The 10,602-nt window shown below is 41.3% G+C and overlaps 1 protein-coding gene across 1 annotated transcript in view; it reads left to right on the top strand.

Moving 5' to 3' along the window:
- The first annotated feature begins 6,308 nt into the window (after nt 1-6,308).
- PDE4B (phosphodiesterase 4B) overlaps nt 6,309-10,602 on the top strand; it is a 601,255-nt gene continuing 596,961 nt past the window's right edge. Inside the window, exon 1 of the mRNA XM_024765581.1 lies at nt 6,309-6,433. The gene's annotated coding sequence lies outside the window, so the exon portion shown is untranslated. The remainder of the gene's footprint in view (nt 6,434-10,602) is intronic.

The raw sequence follows: 10,602 nt of genomic DNA, 5'->3' as shown, positions 1-10,602 counted from the left end.
GGAAAAACACGCCAAGACACATATTAATCAAACTATCAAAAATTAAATACAAAGAAAAAATATTAAAAGCAACAAGAGAAAAACAACAAATAACATAGAAGGGAATCCCTATAAGGTTAACAGCTGATCTTTCAGCAGAAACTCTGCAAGCCAGAAGGGACTGGCAGGACATATTTAGAGTGATGAAAGGGAAAAACCTACAACCAAGATTACTCTATCCAGCAAGGATCTCATTCAGATTTGAAAGAGAAATTAAAACCTTTACAGACAAGGAAAAGCTAAGAGACTTCAGCACCACCAAACCAGCTTTACAACAAATGCTAAAGGAACTTCTCTAGGCAAGAAACACAGAGAAGGAAAAGACCTACAATAACAAACCCAAAACACTTAAGAAAATGGGAATAGGAACATACACATTGATAATTACCTTAAATGTAAATGGATTAAGTTTAACTTTATTAAACTTAATAGCTTTTGCACAGCAAAGGAAACCATAAACTAGACAAAAAGACAAGCCTCAGAGTGGGAGAAAATATTTTCAAATGAAACAACAGACAAAGGATTAATCTCCAAAATTTACAAGCAGCTCATGCAGTTCAATATCAAAACAACAAACAACCCAGTCCAAAAATGGGCAGAAGACCTAAATAGACATTTCTCCAAAGCTGATATACAGATTGCCAACAAACACATGAAAGAATGCTCAACATCATTAATCATTAGAGAAATGCAAATCAAAAGAAATGCAAATGCAAATCATTAGAGAAATGTAAATCAAAAGAAAAGCAAATCATTAGAGAAATTCAAATCATCTCTCACTGGGCAGAATGGCCATCAACAAAAAATCTTCAAGCAATAAATGCTAGAGAGGTTGTGGAGAAAAGGGAAGCCTCATACACTGTTGGTGGGAATGTCAATTGATACAGCCACTGTGGAGAACAGTATGGAGGTTCCTTAAAAAACTAAAAATAGAACTACCATATGACCAAGCAATCCCACTACTGGTGATATACCCTGAGAAAACCATAACTCAAAAAGAGTCATGTACCACAATGTTCATTGCAGCTCTATTTACAATATCCAGGACATGGAAGCAACCTAAGTGTCCATCGACAGATGAATGGATAAAAAAGATGTGGCACATATATACCCTGGAATATTTCTCAGCCATAAAAAGGAACAGAACTGAGTTATTTGTAGTGAGGTGGATGGACCTAGAGTCTGTCATACAGAATGAACTAAGTCAGAAAGAGAAAAACAAATACCATATGCTAACACATGTATATGGAATCTTAAAAAAAAAAAAGTGTTCTGAAGAACCTAGGGGCAGGCCACGAATAAAGATGAAGACATAGAGAATGGACTTGAGGACTCGGGCAGGGGAAGGGTAAGCTCAGACGAGGTGAGAGAGTGGTATTGACAATATATACTACCAAATGTAAAATCGATAGCTAGTGGGAAGCAGCTGCATAGCACAGGGAGATCAGCTTGGTGCTTTATGACTACCTGGAGGGATGGGATAGGGAGGGTGTGAGGGAGACATAAGAAGGGAGGGATACGATGATATATGTATACATATAGCTGATTCACTTTGTTATAAAGCAGAAACTAACACACCATTGTAAAGCAATTATACTCCAATAAAGATGTTAAAAGAAGTTTAAAAAAAAACCTGTGGAATGCCTTTTTACGCGTTCATACTTCTTCTGTGTCCTTCATTAGTCTACCAAAGTTTTCTATGTATAGATCTTATACATTTCCTGTTTATTGTATTCTTGGATATTTCAGCTTTTTTCTTGCTAATATAAATTAGATATTATATTCATTATATTGTCCATTATATTCATTATATTGTCCATTATATTGTCCAACATTATATTGTCCAATATATTATTTATATATGTAAAAATATTTTTATATTGATATACTGCTTATTATTTGTAATAGTTTTCAATTTAGTTGCTTCGGTTTTCCAGATATACTCTCATATTTTCTACAAATTGTGATGGTTTTGCAGCCTTAATTGATGAAAAATGGCCATATATTAAGCCATAAAAAAACTTCAATAAAATCTAAAAATAAGGAATTATGGACCCAATCTATGCTGAAAATGCAATAAAACCCATAGAAAATCAAAAATCTTTCCACCTGGAAATTATTAAGAAATTCTCTTACATACTCATGAACAAAAATTGAAGGAGTTTTAGAAAATAATGATAAAAGAAAACACTACCTAGCAGGATTCTGTGACACAGCATTAGCTAAATTAATTAAATAAGCATCAACTCAAAAACATAGAAAAACACTACTAAGTAAAAAGAAGGAAAACAGAAACAAAGAACTAAGTCATTTAGAAGAAGAAAAGAAAGTGATTAGAATTAATACATAATTCTAAAAGCTGGGTTTTTATCATTATAAAAATATAACATCTAAAATACTGTTAAATTAATCAAGAAAAGAGATACAAACTACTAAGTACAAAATAGATAAGCAACAAGGATCTATGGATCTATTGTACAGTACAGGGAAATATAGTCATTACTTTGTAGTAACTTTAAATAGAGTATAATCTATAAATGTACTGAATCACTATGTTGTACATCTGAAATCAATACAATATTGTAAATCAACTATATTTCAATTAAAAAAATAAAAAAGATATAAATACTAAGAATTAGAAATGATAAAGGGTTAAAGCACAGAAAGAGAATGCTAATATAATCCTAAGGATTACTCTAATCTACTATAATCTAATTGAATATATTGTGTCCCCATAATTTTTTTTCATTTTTGCCCCCCCAAGAGAAAATTTTAACTTAATTTCTCCCTAGCGAGAGAAATTAAATTGTAAGGAATAATATGTCTTGAGTTAACTATCATAAACCAACTTTCTTTAGTGCATGTTGTTTACTTTCAACATTTAGATTCAGGACTTTTTTTTAATTTCAGGAAAATTCTTTCATAATTCTGTTTGAAAGTATTTGCTCTGTCCCACTGCTAAGGTTTTCTCCTTCAGAGACTCTGATTTTAGGTATGGTGGCTCTTCATTATATTTCTTCTATTGCTGTCATTTTCATGTAATACTTTAAAAATATATTTCTCATTATTTTCATTTAATGTTGGCCATTCTTCTTATACCTGTCTTCACTGTTACTTACTTATCCACAGTGCTTATTCCTCTCTGTTTCTTCCAATTTGTGTTGTCTTCATTTTTGTGATGGTTTTGTTCTTTTTCTTCTTCATACCTGATTTATATCAGCTCATTTCAACCTCGTCTCTTTTCTTTGTTTCTTCATTTATGCTGTTATCTTTCATAATAGACCACATTGCTTCATTAACATAATTGTAAATATATTTCATTTAGGGAGGCAATATAGCTTAACAAATAAGAGTTACAGACACTGGAGAAAGAATGAGTGGGTTTCAATACTGGCTCCTCCTCTGACTAGCTGTGTGATCTTGAACAAGTTATTTAACTTTTAAGTACCTTAGTTCTTTTCATATACATAATAGGAAAAACAATCATGCCTAATTTACAGAGTTGTATTGAGAATCTATTGTGTTCATATCTGCAAAGCGGTTAGAATATTGCCTGGCAACAATAAATCCTATTCATGTTTTATCTATTGGATTCTTTTTCTTTGTAAATACATAGTCACAATTTTCATTGGCTCTGTGGCAACTCTTTTTTCCTCATCTCTTGGTAAATTTTGATGCTTCTTTTTAAATGGTGTCTTTGTATCCTTTTATAGTATCTTTGTATCCTTTTTTGTGCCAGTTTCTTCTTTATCACTCCTCACTACTGAATGAATTATATTTTTCTGGTCAGTCCTTATAGAAAGTTCCTGATATGGAGGCTTCAAGGTAGCTTTCCTGTTCTCTCAGTCAAAAAGCTCTTACTTTCTGTGGTAGATTGTTGTATTAAAGACCTGCAACAATGACACTGTTCCATATCCATGCCCTCCCACAATGACTCTATTCTTAGCTGTATGACTTGCTTTAGCCAATGACACATTAGCAAACATGACACATGCAGAATTCTGAAAGGGTGTAAACATTGGGACCTGCCCTCTCTCTTGCTACTGGGAACTCTTTCACCTCCATGTGAAAAAGCCTGAACTAGCTTTCTGGAAAGAGTCTCCAGGTGTTCAAGCCTTTCCTCCTGAGGCCCAAATACATGAGACCTGCTGACCCCACATGGAGCAGAGACCAGCCATCCCAGTTGAGCCCACCCCGATTTGTCACCTCACTGAATTGTAGGCCAATAACTGGTAGCTTCTTAAACCATTGTTTTGGGTGGTTCGTCATGCAGCAGTACATTACAGATTCACTTTTATTGCTGCCTCAAAAACAGACTGCTTTCAGTAATGATGACTTCTCTGTAAACGTACTCCCTTTGAGTCCCTGAAGTAAATTTGGTTCAGGAGACCTTTTGCTAACAGCTCCGTGCTCCCCAGTTCTTGCAAACAAGGAATAGGGCTCCTACATCTCACAGCAACTACCTCATCTTTAAGGATTATAGTTTTGTTGCCCCTGATACCTGCTACTGGGTTCCCTGGAAACCCTCTGTGCCTCTTATCCCCTCCATGTGTGCCTCTTCTGCCTTATAGTTTAATCGATGACATCATCTTCATACTGGAGTCCATTTAATTCTTTTTTTGCAACAAGAACGCTTTGGACATATTTTTCAGAAGACGATATAATAACCTAGAGTGCTTTAGTAATCGTTAATACTTTTCAAAGTTCTAATATTCAGAGAGGGGGAGCGTGCCACTCAGACTGGTTCTTTTTTTCTGAGACTGAATCACAGTTTAGGTTCCCATCCCACGCTCTGTTCGGGCAACGGTCTCTTTATATTTAATGAGTCTGACTAATTAATCATCACTGGATTTCAGGAAAAAGAGATTATATTGTCATCATTTTACAAAGACTGTGTCAGAACCATGACCGTGTTGCAGGATTTATTGGCTTCTCTCCAGATGCTCATTGCTTCCATATTATTAATTTTTGGCTTTGGGCTCAATTTCAAGCTAATAGGTAAGGTAGATGGTATAGGATGTAAAGCAACAGGTCCAAGAAGGCAGCATCTCAGCTGGGGAGGACCAGGTGTTCTACACTCCAAGGGCTAGTGTTTGGTAATGTTTCCTCCAAAACTGTAACTGGGAAACAGTGCAGGGCAGGAGTTCATTACTTATCTACATTAATAAGCACTCAGGTGTGACTTTGAATGAGTGGGTATGTAAAGCTGGTTTGGATTAATTGCTGAATAATAGAAGGTTATTGCCACTTCTTTGGGACACTGCTATTTGCCCCTTAATGCACAGTTCAAAAGGGATCTAATTCCATGACCCATTCCCCCTCCAGCTAGAGAAAATTCCTCCCACTAATGTAATTGGTATGTGTTTCTGTAGTGTAATACTTGTATCGTCAGTTCTGGGCTTTCATAGTTGCTTCTCCCACTAGGCTGTGAGCTCCTTGGGTTTAGGAACTGTGTCCTAATCATCTCTGTACCCCAGCATCTGGCACAGTATGTTGTGCTCACTGCAAATGGGTGTGCCCTAATATTTATTGGCATAAACTGAGAAATAAGCCAATTTTATCCATTAAGGTCTTTCTGGTCTCGAGCTTGTTGGAGCAGCTCAGTAGGCAGAGTTAACTGCATTCCTATCTTTCTCTTTTCCTTGCCAGCTTTCTTCTCTCTTTCCATGACTGCAAGGGTTGGACAACTGGGGAAAAGGAAGGCTGTGTTTCTCACAACGCCCCCCGCCCCCCAAGACCCCCATAGCTGGCAGGCCTCCACGCAGCTGCGTTCTTTCAAGGTGGGGCAGTCAGGCTCCCGGGTGCCTGTTGCTGGGTCACACAAATTCCCAAGTTTTGGGACCCACTCCCAGGGTATCTTGGTGGGGCACCTCCGCGGTGGGGATCTGACCGGTTGGCTCAGTAGCACTGCGCTGATCCACTCTTGGACCTCCTTTGCGCAACCAGAGAGCAGCGGACTCTCACCCTCCCTCGGGCTCCTTCCACGTAATTGCCCCACTCACTCCCTCGCCTTCCCGCACCCGAGCTCTGAGTGCCCTCCCTCCCCATCCCTCTTTGTGTCACCCTTGGCTGCGGAGCCTCGAGCACCGTATTCACGGCGAGTGACTGACAGGTTCCAGGGACTGCCAATCGCGGCGAGCGCGGCCAGCGGGGGGAGGGTGCGTAGTGGCAGACCGCCGCTGGGATTATGAATGGGAGCGGGGGGCGGGGGCGGCGAGTGTGGGGTTCAAACCAGGCTTTTCGGCATCCAGCTTTGGCTAGGCATGCAGGACTGCGCGTAATCCTTCAGCCAGGGAGGGAAGGGAGATGCCGCGAGCTTCCAGCTGAGAGTGAGGGTTATTTTGCAAAACTCCCTTGGTCTAGTGCTGGTGGAGTACTGCGGGCGGTCGGCGAGGTAGGTGGGGGAGGAAAATAAGCGGGGTGGGGAATCGGGGAGAGGCCAGACGGCTGGGGACCGTGTGCCTTGCTCCTTAGGATTGACAGGTGGCCGCCGCAGCAGTTACAACCTACTACACAGCATCTAGTCCGTGCAATAAGATCCAATTGTTATTCCCCGCGCCGGGCTGAAGAGCGCAGCGCGGCAGACCAAGTGCCGCCGGCGAGCTGTCTCTCCGGGGGAGCGGGGCAGTGGGAGTACAGAGTGGGAGTTTGGAGGGCCAGCTGAGGAGACAGGAGCTCGGGGCCGCGTTGCGGCCGTCCGTGTCGCCCCTGCGAGGTCCTCCACGCCGGCGGGTCCGCGCGCGCTCCGCAGCCGTCCCTGGTTTGTGCGCGCCTTTCCGGGGCTGCCGGCCCCGCTTCCGCGGTGGCTGCGGGCTGTGGATCGCCGGCCGGGCTGCACGCGAGCGGCGCGCCAGCGTCTCGCCGGCGTCTCCCCGCTGCCTCTTGTGCCCCGCGCAGGGAAGCGCGGAGGGCTCGCTCGCCTCGCACGGACTAGCTGCGCCGGGCGGAGTCGCCGCCGGAGCCGCAGCCGGAGCCCGCGCGTCCAGAGCGCGGCGGCCGCGGCAGTGCAGCGGCGGCGCGTCGAACAGGACGAGGGCGGCTTCCGCGAGGGTAGCCTGAGGTAAGGGGTGTCCCGTGGGCTGCAGGTTTGTTTCCCCCCGTCTATTACTCGGTCACACAGCGAAGCCGAAACGGAGAGTGTGGGTGCTGCGGCGCTGGTAGGGAGCGCGGGGGGGAATATGGGGCCGCGCCAGGATGGTCGCCTTGACCGCAACGTTCCTACCCCTTGTGGTAAATCCGCCAGCCGGCCCTTACTCTTCGCTCGCTCCTCCTCAGCCTCTGCCTTCGGCCCTGAACTCTTTGGAAAGTCCCTGGGAAGGAGAGAGCCAAGGGGGGATGGAGAAAGGCAGAAGAATTCGCCCGGGAGTGGGCGAAGGGTTGGCGCGCTGTGCCGGGTGATTGACAGCGGGCACGGGAGGGAGCCTGAAGTACCCGAGAGTTTGCAGGGCTGCGGCCCCAGGATGGTCCTGCCTGCCCGGGGTTTGGGGCACAAGTGGGTGCACCCAGGCCACGGCTTAACGAAGGCTCCGCTAGGAACTTTTGGGAAGCGTTGTCTCATGTTTGGGGAGGGGTGCTGGGGTGTGTTTAGGGCCTGGCCCTTTCTAAGCTACGAGTGTGTGTGTGTGTGTGTGTGTGTGTGTGTGTGTGTAGTGTTTTTTCCCGCTTCCTTCCTGCCTTCCCTCCTCTTCCATCTTCCTCTTTTGCTTCCTTCCTTCCCTTTTTCACAGACCACCCCCCTTCCAAGTGCTGTATTTCAAAATATTCTGAACCTACTGTAGTCAATGGCTTTTAAAGCAAGTATGAAGAGAGCACAGAGGAATAGCTCTTAAATAGTGTGGTTCATTTTAAAGACAAATATATGTGTATACACATGCCTGGGATAAATTTAAAGAAATATTTTGAGGCTCCTGCCTAAAATTACATTATATTTACATTATGTTTACATCACATGTATATGATATTACTAAACAGAAATGATAAATCTGTGCATTTTGTCTCTTCGATCTGTATGAGATACAACTGTTATTTGAATCACATCCATCTTTTAAATTCAGAGGTTTCTGGCTACTTGAAAGCCCTGGGCTACAGTGTAAAAATAAAAGGCACATTAAATTTCAAAAAAAGTACAGATGCTGGTTTCTTTTTAGTGGACCATCCACGTTCCCCATCTTCCTTTTACTAAAAGCTGGTTGTTTTGCCAATAATTTTCATAAAAGCAAAATAATCTGGGTACTTTTGCCTAGTGTTTTTACCTAAGCCTGAGGTGTAGGGAGGGGTCTGGAAGTTATCTGTGCATGAATTCGACATGAAGGTGGATAAGGTAAATGATTTCACTTCAGGTAAAAGGAAATTCAGCTGCACTTCCCTCTGAGGGTACCTCATTTACATTACGATATGCCAAGAGAAATCCCCTTAATGTCAACATGTGTCTTCAGCATAACAATGGTCTATTCAACTCTTCAAACCTGTACTTGTAGGACTTGGCTAGTAACATATTTGCTGGCTGTTTGTGTTTTTTCAACAACAGAATCCCAATTACAAAAAATGAGTAAAGTTGTTGAGTAGACTGGAATGGTTGAGAGGGCACGATTGTTACATTGAGGCCGTCTGTCTGTATATCTATCATCTCTCTGTATTTCTTATAACAGTTGTGAGGTAATCAATTTTGCAATATGTCTACTTGTATTTTTTTTCTCAGTCGATCTGCCTTTTAGTTTATTTCTGACTTGACATATTTTGCAAAGATAAATTATATTGAATTTCTCTGGAGGGTACCCACTTAAGCATGCTTGTCTCTTTTGAATAGAACTGGTTTTGATATGAGGAATGAGATATCAATCATATATGGTTTTCTGATCTTGGAGTCTTTTGCCTGTCTAGAGACAGGTATTTAATTATAGTACTGTGCCCGAGTAAGGATTTGTGTTTGATAAAAATATTAGATACAATAATGGTATTTTTATATCGTTTACAAACTGAAACTTTAAAATTGTGAAGGAATAAAGAGTCCCAGGTTGCTCTTAATCTCTTATTTGGCTTACTTTGATTAGGGAGCAAGAGGTACATGATGTAGTCTTGAGTTAGAAGGATTTGGGGCTTAGCAATTTGGAATTATCTTTTATTATTATGGCATAAAACGTCATTGCTCTTTCCAAGACAATTTGAGCAGCAGGCTTCAGAGAAAGTGTTGGGGATGTTGATCACAGGACAAATGGGTTCCTTTGAGCGCTGTTGTTTTGCAGTCACCTTGTGGTAATATGGCAGACCCTGTGATGTGCCAAACCCCCCTTCAAGGAGAGCTTGTTGCCTCAGCTTGTGGGAGTGCTATCAGCAGACGGTCTTTGAGGGCCAGTCCCTTTGAGGATTGCCTGAACTGTAGAAAGCCCCTTTGTCCAAGGTCACACCACTTTCCAGGGCAGCTCACATCCAATGGCTGATCCATGTTAGAGTATAAAGGCTCGGCCATCTCAGTCCAGCTCCAGGTAACTCTGAAGGACCATTCTGGCTCTGGAAACCCCCATGGGGCTTGGGTTGCAGCACCAAGTCTCCCTTTGCCCATTTCTGCTTCCTTCCCCATTCTCAGGTGTTGATAGCAAGGCAGTGCTTAATAAAATTGCATGCTCAACTTCATCTTGGAGTCGGCTGCCCTGGGGAAGCCATCCTATAGCAACACCTCCTTCATGCACATTAGTTTTGCCTGTTTCAATCTTTTAAAATATAGTGTCACTTCTCTCTGGAGGACATTTCTATGTCCTTGATCCTCTTCTGTCCCTCCTTGTTATACCATTCTTTCCTTTTAGTGGACTTATACTTCTTTTACTCTCTTTTTGGTCTATTGATTTAAATATTGTATATATTTCTATACTTTGAGTAATAGGTATTTTTATGTTTTCAACATTCATGTTTTGTCTTAACAGATGATATTAATCAAAATATCTACTCTCCTCTCGAATACTAAAAGGCTCTACAATGTTATAATTCTGATCATACTTCATGTTTCATAATATTGTATAGTGATATAGTTCTACTACATTTTTTACAGCCATTATGTCATTTTTTTATATATTTAGTTTTTCCTTTTTTTTGATTGTTTTCATAGTCAATGCTCATTTAAATTTACCCATGTTTTCTATGTTCGCTATTGCTTCTTGCATCCCTCTCTTTCCTTCTAGATTAAAATTCCTCTTTATTAGAAGTATGTAGCTATTTGGTAAGCATATACAGATAAAACTCTGAATCTTTTTACTGTTGTTGTTTGTTTGAAACTGTATTTCATCCTAACACTTGAATAACAGACTATCTGAGAGCAGGATTCTAACTTGACAATTATTTATCTCATCATTTTGAAGATATTGTCTCTCTTGTTGATGATGAGTAGTTCCTTCATTGCTTTTAAGATTACTTTATAAATTAGAAGTTTGGGATTAACAGAGACACACTACTATATAGAAAACAGGTAAACAAGGACCTACTGTATAGCACAGGGAACTATATTTAATATCTTGTAATAACCTATAATGGGAAAGAATCTGAAAAACTATACATATGTGTATATATATATAT

This window comes from Neophocaena asiaeorientalis, unplaced genomic scaffold, assembly GCF_003031525.2.
Source record: "Neophocaena asiaeorientalis asiaeorientalis breed wild unplaced genomic scaffold, Neophocaena_asiaeorientalis_V1.1 scaffold31, whole genome shotgun sequence".
In the NCBI taxonomy this organism is placed as follows: Eukaryota; Metazoa; Chordata; class Mammalia; order Artiodactyla; family Phocoenidae; genus Neophocaena; species Neophocaena asiaeorientalis.
Note: the sequence above shows the minus strand (reverse complement) of the source record. Positions and strands in the feature narration are given on the sequence as shown.